Source organism: Lutjanus erythropterus, chromosome 3, assembly GCF_056507025.1.
Source record: "Lutjanus erythropterus isolate fLutEry1 chromosome 3, fLutEry1.hap2, whole genome shotgun sequence".
Lineage (NCBI taxonomy): Eukaryota > Metazoa > Chordata > Actinopteri > Lutjaniformes > Lutjanidae > Lutjanus > Lutjanus erythropterus.
The window spans coordinates 38,974,665-38,991,898 of NC_139319.1; the positions used below are offsets into that span (position 1 = coordinate 38,974,665).

The 17,234-nt window shown below is 39.1% G+C and overlaps 6 non-coding genes across 6 annotated transcripts; 2 read left to right on the top strand and 4 right to left on the bottom strand.

The window, feature by feature from the left end:
* Window positions 1-1,266: 1,266 nt before the first annotated feature.
* LOC146330559 (small nucleolar RNA U3) lies at window positions 1,267-1,482 on the bottom strand. Its single transcript, XR_014769891.1, has one exon. It is a non-coding gene; the product is annotated as a small nucleolar RNA U3 (small nucleolar RNA).
* Window positions 1,483-2,180: 698 nt separating this feature from the next.
* LOC146330560 (small nucleolar RNA U3) lies at window positions 2,181-2,396 on the bottom strand. Its single transcript, XR_014769919.1, has one exon. It is a non-coding gene; the product is annotated as a small nucleolar RNA U3 (small nucleolar RNA).
* A 2,741-nt stretch (window positions 2,397-5,137) lies between these two features.
* Window positions 5,138-5,353, bottom strand: LOC146330561 (small nucleolar RNA U3). Its single transcript, XR_014769874.1, has one exon. It is a non-coding gene; the product is annotated as a small nucleolar RNA U3 (small nucleolar RNA).
* A 2,167-nt stretch (window positions 5,354-7,520) lies between these two features.
* Window positions 7,521-7,736, bottom strand: LOC146330562 (small nucleolar RNA U3). The gene has a single exon (XR_014769921.1). It is a non-coding gene; the product is annotated as a small nucleolar RNA U3 (small nucleolar RNA).
* Window positions 7,737-8,458: 722 nt separating this feature from the next.
* LOC146330563 (small nucleolar RNA U3) lies at window positions 8,459-8,674 on the top strand. Its single transcript, XR_014769898.1, has one exon. It is a non-coding gene; the product is annotated as a small nucleolar RNA U3 (small nucleolar RNA).
* An 8,086-nt stretch (window positions 8,675-16,760) lies between these two features.
* On the top strand, window positions 16,761-16,976 carry LOC146330564 (small nucleolar RNA U3). The gene has a single exon (XR_014769922.1). It is a non-coding gene; the product is annotated as a small nucleolar RNA U3 (small nucleolar RNA).
* The last annotated feature ends 258 nt before the right edge of the window (window positions 16,977-17,234 follow it).

The following is a 17,234-nucleotide window of genomic DNA, read 5'->3' on the forward strand; positions in this document are numbered from 1 at the left end:
CACTTGCACATTTATGAAAGTTTGGTGGTGCAGCACAATACAAATGTCAGTTCTCTGTCTGTCTGTTTTCAGCGCCGTCTGTTTTGAAGAAATGAAGAGTAGAGACAGGAGAGGGAGGAGGGAGCGCTTGTTTTGTGTGAGCGAGGCAGCAGGCGTCCAGTGAGAGCGGTGCAGACAGAGGCAGGAGGAGAGAGAAAACAGAGGAAAGTTACAGCAGCAGTTCATTGATGCCAAAAATGAAATATATGCACATCCTAATGAGATGTATTGATTCTTTAGCACTGCATCGATGTTTCTGATTATCAGAATTGTTGATCACATCTCTGTAATCCTCCAACCAATTCATCATCTAGTTCTTCCCTTATCAAACTTAACTCACTAAACACATCCTACTTCTACACAGCAAAAATAACTTTTTCATTAGTGGATACAGCAGGCAATACACCACTAACAAATCATAGTAATGACAGTAATAACTTGGATTTATATAGCAACTTTCAAAGAACCCAAGGCTGCTTTACAGGGTATGAAACAAAAATAAATAAATAAACAAATACAAAAAGAACAAAACATGAAGAGAACAGCAATGACTGGTGATGTGTGAAGTTTGAGGCCATAAGTCTTGATGAATAAGTGGGTTTCCTGAAGTTTTTTGCAAGTGAACAGGTGTGGAGCATCGCAGGTCTCTGCCAGCAGAGAGCTGCAGAGGTTGGGTGCTGCCACACTGAACGCTCTGTAACCAAAAGTTCTCAGGCTGATTTATCGGGTGGACAGTGGGTCCATGTACGAGGACTGTAGGTTCCTGGACGGGGTATTGTGGTGGAGGAGGTCAGACAGGTACCTGAGGAAAGACTACACAGGGATTTATAACCATGAACTCTGTGTTGTTACTGTTGAGATTGAGTAAGTCTGAGATAAGGTCTGATCTCAACCACGTAAAATAGATTGCATCTAATGACACAATAACCATATGGATAAAAGTAAAGACCAACAAAAAAAAAATCCATATCTACTGTCTTACAAAACATTATTATTTCTTTTCAGACAACAAAAGCAGCCACTCTGACCATGTTCCCCTCCTCAAAACTCCACTGAGAAGTAAAGAACAATCACCAAAGACAGAACGTATGAACAAAACAGGTTCTTTACCATATTTAACATGTTCTCCCTATGAAACTCAAGAAGTTCTATAGAGAGACAACACCGATATAACATAAAACTTAATCTTGAACTACCTACAGTGTTCTTATTAAGACAGTATTAGTAACCACTCTGATCATATTCCCTTCCTCAAAATTCCACAAGGAAGTAAAGAACGGTCATCAATGACAGAGAACATATGAACTGAATCATTATTCTCTGTCAGCTTCACGCTCAGAAAGGAATATCACGACTCATCATCGTGGTTAGCGAGACCAAACACTTTAGACACACATTTCTCAAGTCAGAAACTATAGAAATGATCCCTGAAAGTATAGTCTTAGTTTGACTGAGGGTGAAAGCAGCAGGTCATTCACAGGAGACTCATTCTCACTCAGGGTTCCTCTTTTTCACTCGACCAAAATGATCAATTCATGATCAGTTAACAAAATATGACTGCAACAAAAACCACAATAATAATATTATAATAATAATAACAATGACAAACATCGGCCAATACCGATATTAATGCCAATATATTGTGCATCCCTAATTTTAATGTCAGAACTCAAACTAATTTTTCACATAAAGCCCTAGAAAAGTCAGAAAATAGTCAGAGTTCTGGGAATAAAGTCAGAGTGATGAGAATAAAGTCAGCTATAATTCTGACTTTTTCTCCTCTGAATCATGGCTTAAAATTCAGAATTTTAACTTATGAACTTATGAATTAATGAAATATTCTAATATTTTGAAATGCTGGATTTTTGATTTTCATGAGCTGTAAGCCATAATCACCAAATTAAAACAACAAAGGTTTGAATGTTTCAGTTTATGTGTAATAAATCTAAAATATATTAAAGTTTAACAGTTTCAATTATATTGTGGGAAAAAAATAACTTCTGTGATATCCAAATTTTTTTAAATGCATATGTACGGTCTATAGAGAGATAATGCCAATATTTCTCTGACAGACAATAATCTGAAACTTTTTCTCGTCTCAACTACAGAAACACAGTGTTCATATTGGAACAGAAACAGTAACCACTCTGATCATATTCTCTTCCTCAAAACTCCACAAGGAAGTAAAGAACGGTCATCAATGACAGAGAACATATGAACTGAATCGTTATTCTCTGTCAGCTTCACGCTCAGAAAGGAATATCACGACTCATCATCGTGGTTAGCGAGACCAAACACTTTAGAAACACATTTCTCAAGTCAGAAACTATAGAAATGATCCCTGAAAGTATAGTCTTAGTTTGACTGAGGGTGAAAGCAGCAGCTCATTCACAGGAGACTCATTCTCACTCAGGGTTCCTCTTTTTCACTCGACCAAAATGATCGATTCATGATCAGTAAACAAAATATGACTGTAACAAAAACCACAATAATAATACTTTACACTAAACTGATCTTTAATGTTTGATTTCATTTTCATCCACACCCACAATGCTTTGCAAATTAAGGCCACAAACGTTTGTGCATTTAATATATATTGTTTTTTCTCCCATTCCCTTTCAAGTATTTACAAAATTGGAAACAAATATTTAATCTTTTTATTTGTTTTAATTTTTAGTGTATAAAATGTGAGAAAGTCACACATGAGGATTAGGGACAGATTGAAGTGTGTTAGGGCCACACGTGGAACATTTATTTGATTTTAATTAGGGATGCCACGATCTGAAAATTCTGACTGATACCGATATCCGATATTAATATTGCTGTTATAGCCGATAACTGATATTTACCGACATCGATATATATATTTATATGTATATATATATATATATACATATATATACATATATATATTTTTTTTATATATATATAATATATATATATATATTTATATTTTTTTTAAGTTTCTGAGATGATACAATTTTGTACAGACTGAAAAGGTTACAGGGCCATAAAACACAAGTAACCAACAGTGTTACTTTTTCAGCAACCTTTACAACTTGTAGCAAGTGTGTAACTAAATTAAAGTACAGTTTAACTCCCTCAATTCACAAAACTATAACGGTCTTTGTACCTAGGGTCAAGGATCGTTGACAAGTAGTAAAGCGGCTCAAAGAAAGCACTTCCAAATCGCTCGTTCACAGTTTCCAATAGTGTCCTTTGCTGTGCGAACCCCACTGTCAGTGTCAGCTGCCTTGCTCAGCAAACGTTTCAGTGCCAGAACAGAGGGAATCACGTCTGCACTAGTAGCCAAATGTGAGCTGATCTCCCCCTTGTTCATTGCTCAAAAGGAGTGAGAAGCGTGGTCATGTTTTCAACAAGGCCCCACTGATATGCACTGAAACAAGTAGGCAGCTCATGATTGTGATCTGCACGCTTCTGATCCAGTAGACTTTTCATCATGTAAAAAGTACTATTATACCATCTTGTTGTAGCATCTTGGTTATCATGCCTAACTCTTGCTGTATGTCTCTCAGCCGAGAGGTGGCCAGTTGAGAGTGGCGAAAATGTCCGACTATTTTCCTTCCTATAGCCACACAGTCACAGATGCTTTGCTGGCTTAACTTTCCATCATGCACTGCTAGCTGCAGCGTATGAGCCATGCAGCCCAGGCTTTTAACGCCACACTTGTCCATTGCCTTCTGCATATTCCGTGCATTGTCATGAAGCACAACATGCACATTGTCTTTTTTAATTTTCCATTGAGCAAACATGCAGTCAAATGCACTTGCGATGGCAGCCCCCGTATGCGATCCTGTAAACTCTTGTGCATGCAAAACAGCTCTCTTCATTTCAAAGTTGTCATCAATCCACTGAGCAGTAAGGCTCAACATATAGTCCATATAACCGTAGTGAAGCTAATGTCAGTTGTATTGTCCAACAATTTGTGGATATGCGTGGCCATGACTTTGTGCAAAGCAGGGAGGGAAACGTCGGAAAAGTAGCGCCGACTTGGAAGGCTGTAGCGGGGTTCAATATGCTCTATCAACTGCCGAAATCTTTGGTCCTTGACTATAGAAAATGGCTTTGGTCCAGTACTTGCTGAATTGGGCTCTCAACTGCAGTGGTGGCTGCTGCTTTTGTTTTTTTCCCGCTGGCTCCTGCCATTGTTTGTGGACTTCTGGATGGCGGTTTTTCAAATAACAAATCGAATTTGTGGTGTTGAATGACTTGGCGCGGCATCCTCCTCGCATTACCTTGACTTTGCAAGTGTCACATACTGCTTTTCAATTATCTTCTTTTGATGCCTTGAAAAACGACCACACCACTGACATTTTTTCTCCTCCTCAGTTTAACACCCCACAATCCTGTGCTGCCTTTGCATCACTGACACTGTCCCATGCCCAAACAAATACGGCATGGTCAAATATCCCTCCCCCTCCCCCTCCTGACACAGATTAGCAAATAGCAACTAGACAGATGTAAACATGGGTTGATAATATCGGCCCAGTTTTACTCATGGGACTGGTGCCAATATGTTGAAAAATGACAAACATTGGCCGATACTGATATTAATGCCGATATATTGTGCATCCCTAATTTTAATGTCAGAACTCAAACTAATTTTTCACATAAAGCCCTAGAAAAGTCAGAAAATAGTCAGAGTTCTGGGAATAAAGTCAGAGTGATGAGAATAAAGTCAGCTATAATTCTGACTTTTTCTCCTTTGAATTCTGGCTTAAAATTCAGAATTTTATCTTATGAATCTTATGAAATATTCTAATATTTTGAAATGCTGGATTTTTGATTTTCATGAGCTGTAAGCCATAATTACCAAATTAAAACAACAAAGGTTTGAATGTTTCAGTTTATGTTTAATAAATCTAAAATATGTTAAAGTTTAACAGTTTGAATTAAATTATGGGAAAAAAATAACTCTCCTGTGATATTCTATTTTTTTGAAATGCATATGTATGTTCTACAGAGGGATAACAAGTATTTCTCTGACAATAATCTAAAAGTCAAGTACAGTAAACTAGCATTTTAATAATGCTAAAGCAATTGCAAACACAGTGTTAATATTGGAACAGCATTAGTAACCACTCTGATCATATTCCCTTCCTCAAAACTCCACAAGGAAGTAAAGAACGGTCATCAATGACAGAGAACATATGAAGTGAATCATTATTCTCTGTCAGCTTCACGCTCAGAAAGGAATATCACGACTCATCATCGTGGTTAGCGAGACCAAACACTTTAGAAACACATTTCTCAAGTCAGAAACTATAGAAATGATCCCTGAAAGTATAGTCTTAGTTTGACTGAGGGTGAAAGCAGCAGCTCATTCACAGGAGACTCATTCTCACTCAGGGTTCAACAAACTCCTCCAGCTGCTGTGTCTCGTCCAATCGTGTGTGTGTTTATGTAGTGACACAGGCTGGTGCAGCCAATCACTGCAGGACTTCAGGGAAACTACAAAAGAGGGCGGGGTCATGACATCACTACAGAACGTTCTATGTTGGCTTCAATAACGCTGACACCAAGCAAAGCATAGAACGTTCTATGTGATGTAACGACTCTTGTTCTTTTTAAATTTCCTTGCAGGACTCTGACAGCTCATGAACTGTAAAACTGATGATCATTTAACTAAGAAAACGGAGGAATCATGAGAGAATCTGTTTTTTAAGCAGACTAATATAGAGCAGTAATGATTAGTTGAACACTAAATTCATAATCAGTTATTTAATTAATCACCAACTATTTTGATAATCCATTAATTGTTTGGAGTAACTTTAAATAAAAAATCAAGTTCAAGTATCAATTTCTGTGATTTCAGCTTCTCATATGCGAATAATTTCTTGTTTCTTTAATCCTCTCTGGAATTAAATGAAATATCTTTTACATTTGAGGAAACAATGATCTACATTTTCACTACTTTCTGACATTTTATGGACCAGACAACTAATCTACTAATCAAGAAAACAATCAAGAGATCAATTTGAATAATGGAAATAAAAAGCTGCAGCCATAGACTATCATGCACACTTCAATCTAATTTTCATACACTGTCTTATTATATAAAACATTTCAATTAAGCAATTTCTGGTCCATCATCTTTCTGATAAATTACCTGAATTATTAAGTGATTTTAATGAACTGATTATCAAAATTGCTGAGCACATCTCTTTCAGTCCACTATCATCAAGTTGTCTCCTTACTAGAAAATCTACTTTCATTTGTGGATACAGGAGACTGGGGATGCAAAATGTATGCATTTTCTTGAACTGATAGTTGAACAATAATAATTTAGTCAATAATAATAATAATAAAAATAATAATGATAATAATAATAATAATAATAATAATAATGATAATAATAATAATAATAATACAAACAAGGCAGAGCCAAACAGTGAGAAAACCTGTGAAGTCTGGAAAAATGATACACAAAATATATGCGTTAAATTTTAATAGCAGATCACATTTATCAACTCAAAATCCGGAAAGAAAAAGTAACTTACATTGATGACCAATTACAAAATACTGTCTTTCCCATATTTGACATGAAAATGTTCTCCCAGGGAAACTCAGTATGTTCTAAAGAGGGTGTAATTCCCTCGAAGCACAGGCAGACACAAGTAGCTTTCTTGCTACTGGTTTATTTGGTCCCCTTGTTCCCAAATCCACCATGAAAACTAAAGACATTATCAAGAAAATAAAAATTAGAGTAAGTCAAATTAAACAGAAAAACAACAGTAAAATCACATTTTACAAAGTAAAATATTGAGAAGTAAAACAAATACCGGACGGCACCACCTCACAGCAAGAAGGTCCTGAGTCGATCCCCGGCTCGCTCGGGCAGGGCCTTTCTGTGTGGAGTTAGCATGTTCTCCCCGTGTCTGCGTGGGTTAATTGGTGATTCTAAATTGTCCGTTGGTGTGAATGTGAGTGTGATTGGTTGTCTGTCTATGTGTCAGCCCTGTGATGAACTAGCGACTTGTCCAGGGTGAACCCCGCCTCTCACCCAATGTCAGCTGGGATAGACTTACGGAATAAGCAGTTACGAACACCTCGTTGACTGCATGCTGCTGCAAAGAAGGGAATCACAAATAACCTTGATCCACGTGCAGAAAAGTGTTCGACTGGTAGCTCACTGTCATCCAATAGCTCCACCCACGCATGAGCAGTCAAAAGGAGTCACAAGCAACTTCAAAATAAAAGTACTGGTACTTTACAAAATTAAACAATAATTAAAGGAAAAGTAGAACTTAAATTAAGTCTTAACATTATACTTTGTACAACAAATAAGGAAATAATACAAATTATATACACTATAATGTCAACAATTACAGAGGAATAACACCAATACTTCACAGACAAACATAATCAAAAATGTATGTAATCCCACACTATAAGAACCTAGGACTTTAACAAAACTAAAGCAAATAAAAACAAATGTTGATATTTGGACAGTAATGGTGACCACTCTGATCATATTCCCTTCCTCAATAGTACACAAGGAGGTAAAGAACGGTCATCAATGACAGAGAACATATGAACTGAATCATTATTCTCTGTCAGCTTCACGCTCAGAAAGGAATATCACGACTCATCATCATGGTTAGCGAGACCAAACACTTTAGAAACACATTTCTCAAGTCAGAAACTATAGAAATGATCCCTGAAAGTATAGTCTTAGTTTGACTGAGGGTGAAAGCAGCAGGTCATTCACAGGAGACTCATTCTCACTCAGGGTTCCTCTTTTTCACTCGACCAAAATGATCAATTCATAATCAATAAACAAAATATGACCTGAGCATAAAGTTAAAATTCTGAATTTTAAGCCAGAATTCGGAGGAGAAAAAGTCAGAATTATAGTTGAATTTATTCTCATAATTCTGAATTTAAACTCAGAATTTTGACTTAATTCTCATCATTCTAACTTTATTCCCAGAACTCTATTTTCTGACTTTTCTAGGGCTTCATGGGAAAAATTTGTTTGAGTTCTGACATTAAAATCAAATAAATGTTCCACATGTGGCCCTAACTCACTTCAATCTGTCCCTAATCCTCATGTGTGATTTTCTCACATTTTATACTCTAAACAATTAAACAAATAAAAAGATGAAATATTTGTTTCCAATTTTGTAAATACTTGAAAGGGAATGGGAAAAAAAACAACATATATTAAATGCACGAACATATGTGGCTTAATTTGCAAAGCATTGTGGGTGTGGATGAAAATGAAATCAAACATTAAAGATCAGTTTAATATAAAGGATTATTATTGTGGTTTTTGTTATAGTCATATTTTGTTTACTGATCATGAATCGATCATTTTGGTCGAGTGAAAAAGAGGAACCCTGAGTGAGAATGAGTCTCCTGTCAATGACCTGCTGCTTTCACCCTCAGTCAAACTAAGACTATACTTTCAGGGATCATTTCTATAGTTTCTGACTTGAGAAATGTGTTTCTAAAGTGTTTGGTCTCGCTAACCACGATGATGAGTCGTGATATTCCTTTCTGAGCGTGAAGCTGACAGAGAATAATGATTCAGTTCACATGTTCTCTGTCATTGATGACCGTTCTTTACTTCCTTGTGGAGTTTTGAGGAAGGGAATATGATCAGAGTGGTTATTGTTCCTGTTATAAAGTTAACACTGTTTAAAATTGTTTTCACATTGTTAAAGTACTGGCTGTCTATAGTTGAGACTACACAACTTTCTGATGGTTGTCTGTCAGACAAGTACTGGTGTTATTCCTCTGTAGAACACACAAATGCATTTCAAAAAATTAGAATATCACAGAAAAGTTTTTTTTTTTCAGTAATTTAATTCTAACTGTTAAACTTTAATATGTTTTAAATTTATTACACATAAACTGAAACATTTCAAGTAGGCCTGTGCGGCATACCGGTTCGTACTGAAAAACGGTCTTTATTTTGATTATGATATTAATTTTTCATATACTGCCATACCGGTGAATAGGCCAAACAACGTCCGGAACGTGCACAGCGGCAAAGTGTTTCAGTGGGGAACCATTTCACTGCTGCACACCAACACCACAAGCAAGGGTGTGTTCGAAACCACATACTAACTACTACATACTTCCATACCCATACTATCCACACTCCATACTGCATACGCAATCCATCAGACAGTATGCAAAGCGTTTACACTACAGCGTACTGTATGATAACCCACAATGCATTGCGCTCCTACCCGAGCCGAAATCGACAGGCTGAAGTTGATTTCACTTTAGCTCTAAACTCTTTAAATATATCACTTTATCGAGATTTTTTTAAAAATCAGGCGAGAAAGTGGCCGTTTAGATCCCGAGTGTGCCGTTTATTTGTCAAAATACCAACCGTTTACAATTTCATTCGGACGAATTCGGCGAAATTTAAGATAGCCACAGTGAGCAATGCACTTCCGGTTATATTCACAAAATAAAACACCCCTTTCCCTTTCTCATACCAAAAGACCATGGTGATAAATAGTGCTTTTCCTTTGAAAACAAGAAGCGAACCAACCCGCAATATATCCTGCTTGACACCGCCTTTTGGACTGATCTCGTCCCGTTAACGGAATTTGACCAGTCATGATGCTTTACCGGCGGAGAGTCTTGTCAGCTATGAGACGAAGATTGTCTTCGGTACATCATGGTCGCTATCGACTTGGGCTTGTTGTCAGATGTAAGTTGTATTTATTTTTTAAACTTTCTTAATAAATGTAAATCCAATGAGAAATCGCTAACATAACATACCTCCAAGCATAAAAATTGGAGGGAAAATTATATCTAACCTTACTCAGCTTGGTAATTTTACATAATTAAGAAACAAAGTCATTGAGTTTATTAAAACGAATAAATAATAAATAACAAAATGACCAATAATGTGTAACAAATTTATAATAAAATCTTTACAGGTGGCTTCAAGAGGGCCATACTGCAGGGTGAATCCCCATGTTCCTCTTCTGCGCCTCTATTTTAATGGAGGTGATACCAGGAAGGACTTCCGTGTGTCCCGGGAGTCCCTGGAGAGCCTGATCTAGCTTGTCTGCGACAAGGACCATGGATGGGCAAAGTCCTTTCAGGTCCTGGTATTTCTGTATTGGCTGGCCTGTGGAACGTCCTACCGGGTTGTGTCAGAGGCTTTTGACATTCCCCGCACCACATGCCATGACATGATCCACGGGGTCAGCAGACTCATTCAGGGGGTGTTTAGGAGGCACATCCGCTTCCCTGATATGCAGGAGCTGGAGAAGATTGGTGCTGGATTCCAGCAGCTGGCTGGTTTCCCGGCTTTCTACAGAGTGGCAGAGAGCATTGATGGGTGCCATGTCCGCATTGTCCCACCTGGGAGGTTTGCGGGGGACTACTTCAACAGGAAGCTGTTCCACTCAGTACAGTTTCAGGCCATCTGTGACCACAAAGGCCGTTTTCTGGATGTGGTGATGGGCTTCCCTGGCTGTGTGCATGATGCCAGGGTCCTGAGGAGCAGCCCTTTCTATGTGCACCAGCTGTACCCACTTCCTGGATGGTACCTGATTGGGGATGGCGGATACCCATGCTTGGCTGAGCCAATTTGCCTGCTGACAACCTTCAGGGAACCTGTCCGCAATGCTGTGGAGGGCAGGTACAACGCCAGGCTGTCCAGGGCATGGTGTGTGGTGGAGAGGGCATTTGGGGTCCTGAAGACGAGGTGGCGCTCCATTTTCCTCAAGGCACTGGAGGTGAAGGTGGAGTTTGTGCCTGAGGTCATCACTGCCTGCCTCTTCCTGCACAACCTCTGCATCGCCACTGGGGACATTTTGGAGCCTGAGCCTGTGGAGGAGGAAGATGGTGGTGATGGTGATGGAGGGGAAGCCCATGAGCCAGTGCAGCGGTCTGGGGACACACTAAGGAATAGGATGGCAACTGCAGTCTCTGCACCGAGAGACCAGGTTCTTGTTCTGCAAGAACATGATTATTGTTAATACAGGGAGTTTTGTTCTAATGTTCTAATAGTTGTTGTTATTGTTTTTTTCAACCCTGTTGTAAATAGTTAGTGCCTCTTAAAAGTCCAACCCCTCGTCCAAGTCGTAAGAGGTGGAAACAGCTAAAGTACAGGATTGCCAGGCAGGGCGAAGTATGGTGGGTGGTTCAGTCACCCTGGCCGATACAGTAACCAAGAAGGCCTGTCTGGATCTACCTGGAAATACGCTGGCAAACGGGGCTCTGGTAAATGTGCAATAGAACACTGCCTTTTGGTGAATCTGCTGAAACATATAAAACAAATATTCTGTTTCTATCTGTCAAATCTTCTACATCTATATAAATTGTTAATATTTGAGTTTTTGCTTTTTTTATTCAATTAATATTTTGTTTTTTATTATTATTTGCCTTTGTCTCTTTCTGCATTGTAATTGTGCAATTTTCTCTGTGTGGGATAAAGTTCTCTTATTATTATTATCAACATCAGGGAAACCAGTCACCTGCTTACAAAAAAACACTGGTTACATGAATGTATGAAACTTGAGACATGATAGCAACTGTTTACCACAATTATAGAATTGAAATACTTTTCTATTTAAATGTATAGTTAAAATGCACAATTAATCTGTCTACAAAGGTTCTTATTCATCCAGGTCATGGCTATCCAAAGCTGTCACTACTCACTCTGCTCTAACTTCTACATCCTCATACTGTTTTCAAGTTTTTGAAAGGTGTAAATGTTATACTGGCACTGTAAAATATTATGTGATATGATCAAATCTTATCTTTTCCGATCCTATTCCATTTGTTGGGTGATCACCCTATTATTTTTGCTAGCACCAGTCATTTTCTTTTCAGTCACTCATATCATGTACACATTTAATGTATAAAATAACAACAAACACACACTGACACTCGAAACTTTCTTTATCTAAACCTTTAATTGAACCTCCCCAAAAGTATTATTTTTTTTCTAAGAATTTTTCCAACATCGCCATCAGCTTCTCCTCTCTTGCCCGACTCTCTCTCTCTCACTCCTCTCTCTCTCTATGCTCCTCCCTCATTCTTGAGTCCATCCACTCTCTCCACTCCCTTTCTCTCCTCTCCATGCATCTTCTCTCGTCCTCTTTTCTTTCCCTCTCAATCCTTTCTTCTCTCTCCTGCATCTCTCTCTCCCTCCTTTCAGCCCTCTCCTCTGCACGTGCCTCTCTCTCATCTAACTCCCGGAGGAAAGTGACCCAAGCATCACGTTTCCCCCGGGAGATGCCTGACGTCGATGCTTGGGGGGGAGGGGAGGGGAGGGAGGGAGGAGAAGCCACTGCTGAAGGGGGTGCCACAGATGAGGTGATGAGGACAGGGGGGGTTATTGATGGCCTGTCCCCCAACACCTCATCCATGGCACCAAGACACTTCCAATTGGCAGCAGTGGGTTCTCCCCCCTCCGTGCTCACCCCTGTGCGAGGAGCCTTCAGTTCCTGTAATACACATACAACATGCACAGCACACACACACATACATGGTCATGGTTCTGATCATGATTCAAATGCTTAACTTTTCAATTATAGTCAAATACTCATCACCATCCTGTTCATCTAAGTTGTTTACATTGACACTGTAATGCTTTTATTATTCAACTCACTTTATATTTTTGTTTTAGATTCTCCCACTTTTTAATGAAGGGAGCCTCCACCTTTCCCTCCAAATTATGGTCCTTGATGAAGGTTCTGTACAAGCAAAATATTTTTGGACATTTGTTGGCTCTACACAGCTACAACATCTTCTGCCCTTAAACCCTGCCCTTACACATATCCACTTACTAAAAAAACTTACTCGAAACCCTGAACCCCCCTCCACCTAATGAGGCGCCCCGTGTCTTCATGAGCCCCTTAAAGAAACAAACATACCAATAACGTTGAGATATACGAACTAACTTGGGATCTAGATTAAACATTAACCAGGTTAATAAGTATTTCTACATCACAAGTCCTCGTTCTTGGCAAACTGTATTATATTAGCTGATAACGTTGTTTATACTGCTAACGTTATGTGGCTAATGCTAACCGGCGGGAGCGATAACACATCTGGTCTTCATCTGGTATGTCTAAATATTACTCAACCACATACAAGCCGTCAAATCGCTAAAATACTTAGCAATTTACTCACATTTGTATGCTAGTAGCGCGTCCATCCTGCTGCTCAGTGTTCATCCGTTTTTTTTTTTCCTGTCCTGTTTGCGGTGACATCACGTCGCGTTGCGTCCTGGGTAATTTGAGTGTGAGTAGTAAGCTGATGATGGATACTCAACATTTCTGGCGAATGCAGTATGCATCCGGGAACTTCTCGCATACTCAAAAATCGCATACTGCCAGTGTAGACACACTGCATACTCAAAGAGTTAGTATGAGTAGTAGGTAAGTATGCAGTTTCGAACACACCCCATAACAACAACTCACTAAACGCTTCACCTTTTCAGACCGAAGAGGGTCACAGTGTCTGCGGGTAAGGGACCCAGAGCTAATGTTAGCTGCCAGCCTGACACACAGTGTGGCTAACATTAGCAGTGCTAGCAGTAGTGGCAGCAGCAGCAGCTCCACTTGCAGGTTTATGTCCGTGGATGTGCTTAATGTGGTCACGTTTCTCCAGTCGAGTGAATATATATCAGCTTATTCTGTCACAGTCTTCATTCATGTGTCCAACAATGCTGATACACTGCTCAAAAAAAATTAAAGGAAAAATTTTTAATCAGAGTATAGAATCAAATCAGTTAAACTTCTGGGATATGGATCTTGTCAGTTAAGTAGCAGAGGGGCTTGTTAATCAGTTTCAGCTGCTTTGATGTTAATGAAATTAACAACAGGTGCACTAGAGGGTCAACAATGAGACGACCCCCAAAACAGGAATGGTTTTACAGGTTGAGGCCACTGACAGTTTTTCCCTCCTCATGTTTTCTGGCTGTTTTTCACTAGTTTTGTATTTGGCTAGGGTCAGTGTCACTACTGGTAGCATGAGGTGACACTTGGACCCTACAGAGGTTGCACAGGCAGCCCGACTCCTCCAGGGTGGCTCATCAATGGATGCCATTGTCAGAAGGTTTGCTGTGCCTCCCAGCACAGTCTCAAGAGCATGGAGCAGATTCCAGGAGACAGGCAGATACATTAGGAGAGCTGGACAGAGCCGTAGAAGGTCCTTAACACATCAGCAGGACCGGTACCTACTGGCGCCCTCTGCTTTTCACAGATGAGAACAGGTTCACCCTGAGCACATGTGACAGACGTGAAAGGGTCTGAAGAAGCCGTAAAGAACGTTATGCTGCCTGTAACATCGTTCAACATGACCGGTTTGGTGGTCGGTCAGTGATGGTCTCAGGAGGCTTGTCCATGGAGGGACACACAGACCTCTACAGGCTAGACAACAGCACCCTGACTGTCATTAGGTGTTGGGATGAAATCCTTGGACCCATTGTCAGACCCTATGCTGGTGCAGTGGGTCCTGGGTTCCTCCTGGTGCACAACAATGTCCAGCTTCATGTGGCGAGAGAATGCAGGCAGTTCCTGGAGGATGAAGGAATTGATACCATTCACTGGCCCCCGCACTTCCCTGACCTAAATCCAATAGAACTCCTCTGGGACATTATGATTCGGTCCATCCGACGCCGGCAGGTTGCACCTCAGACTGTCCAGGAGCTCAGTGATTCCCTGGTCCAGATCTGGGAAGAGATACCCCAGGACACTATACGTAATCTCATTAGGAACATGCCCCGACGTTGTCAGGTATGCATACAAGCACGTGGGGGCCACACAAACTACTGAGTACCATTCTGAGTTGCTGCAATGAAATTTCAGCAGAACAGACTAGCCTGCCGCATCATTTTTTCACTTTGATTTTCGGGGTGTCTTTAAATTCAGCCCTTTGTAGGTTGATAATTTTCACTTCCATCAAACAGTGTGGCATCATTCTGTTCCTAACACATTACCCAGTCCATATCAGTATAGATATGCAGCATGTTTTTTTCCCCATTGAGATCTGATGTGTTTTCAAAGTGTTCCTTTAATTTTTTTGAGCAGTGTATAAACATCCAGTGTTCCCATGGCGATTGGTTCATATGCGCTGGGTGAAAGGGGGCTGCCGTCTGACAGAGCCGAAGCCCTGACTAGTGGCAGATGGCTGCATAAAATCTTAGAGGCAACAGATAACTGGCATCATGCATGAATGAAATATTGCTAAATATTTTATTTTTAAATATTTTAAACTATTAGTATTTCTGGTGCTAACTAGCTTGGGTGGGGACGTTTAATCGTATAGTCGTCCCCGTCATGTGGTGGTAACCATACTTTGAAGTGGTCATGCTTTTACCTGTGTCTGGACATGAAAAAAAAAAACGATTCAGTCCTTATGACAGTACAATGGGCTGTTTAAAGCCAATCAACTGCAGTAATTCTTTTCTCATTAGAAGAAAATGTGGGTAAGAACACTGTTGCATGAAAAAAAAAATACCTTCAAATACCATGAAACTGATATGATTTTTAAAAAAAAAAAACGTGATATGAAAATTTTGTCATACAGCCGAGCCCTAATTTCAAGCCTTTTTTGTTTTAATTTGGTAATTATGGCTTACAGCTCATGAAAAAAAAATCCAGCATCTCAAAATACTAGAATATTTCATTGATTCATAAGTGTTGTGGAATTTGTCTCACTTGCTCTTAGAATGTTCCCTGAGTGTCTCTTTTTCCCACGGTTATAGCTTATCGAGTAAACAAACTGTCTTCACACTTTATAGCAGGGCACAGTATGTGAGCAAGGCAGACGGATATGGTGAGTTAGAGCAAAGAGGTGAGTTAGAGCAAAGAGGTGCGTAGCTTCTTGTTTTTCACTTATGTGCAATAGAATTTGTGCACACATATAGATAGACACATTAGGTCCATACAAGGTAATGAGTGAGATTCCAGGTAATGTCAAGAGAAAGTTAAATACCTTCACACGAGAAGTAACCTTCAGAATTGGGTTGGCAGTCACAATATTCTCTGTGTGTTGCTAATCTGAATTCTGCTCGATCGAGCTTCATTAAGTCATCTGGGACTCCTGAACTCTTGTTCAGTGTCTGAGTGAACCATTCTTCAGAATTTCAACTACAATAAATTCATAAGTTAAAATTCTGAATTTTAAGCCAGAATTCAGAGGAGAAAAAGTAAGAATTGTGGATGACTTTATTCTCATAATTCTGACTTTATTCTCATAATTCTGAATTTAACTCAGAATTTTGACTTAATTCTCATCATTCTAACTTTATTCACAGAACTCTATTTTCTGACTTTTCTAGGGCTTCATGGGAAAATTAATTTGAGTTTTGACATTAAAATCAAATAAATGTTCCACATGTGGCCCTAACTCACTTCAATCTGTCCCTAATCCTCATGTGTTATTTTATACACTAAACAATTAAACAAATAAAAAGATGAAATATTTTTTTTCCAATTTCGTAAATACTTGAAAGGGAATGGGAAAAAAACAACATATATTAAACGCATGAACATATGTGGCTTAATTTGCAAAGCATTGTGGGTGTGGATGAAAATGAAATCAAACATTAAAGATCAGTTTAGTATAAAGGATTATTATTGTGGTTTTTGTTATAGTCATATTTTGTTTACTGATCATGAATCGATCATTTTGGTCGAGTGAAAAAGAGGAACCCTGAGTGAGAATGAGTCTCCTGTGAATGAGCTGCTGCTTTCACCCTCAGTCAAACTAAGACTATACTTTCAGGGATCATTTCTATAGTTTCTGACTTGAGAAATGTGTTTCTAAAGTGTTTGGTCTCGCTAACCATGATGATGAGTCGTGATATTCCTTTCTGAGCGTGAATCTGACAGAGAATAATGATTCAGTTCATATGTTCTCTGTCATTGATGACCGTTCTTTACTTCCTTGTGGAGTTTTGAGGAAGGGAATATGATCAGAGTGGAGAGTTTAGAAGTAGTTTAGTAAAGAAACAACTACATTGGTTTAACAAGAAAGTAAACAACTGTTTTGACAACCTTCCAATTTAGTAGTGATGGGAATTCTAGCTTGTTTTAGAGCCAGTTCTTTTGGCTCGGCTCACTAAAAACAGCCGGCTCTTTTGGTTCCCAAGTGGCTTCTCAGATTTTTTGTTGCTTAAATCAATTCATTACCAAAAACTATGTCAAGTTGTTGGTAAAATAAGTTATTAACGCAAGAAACAT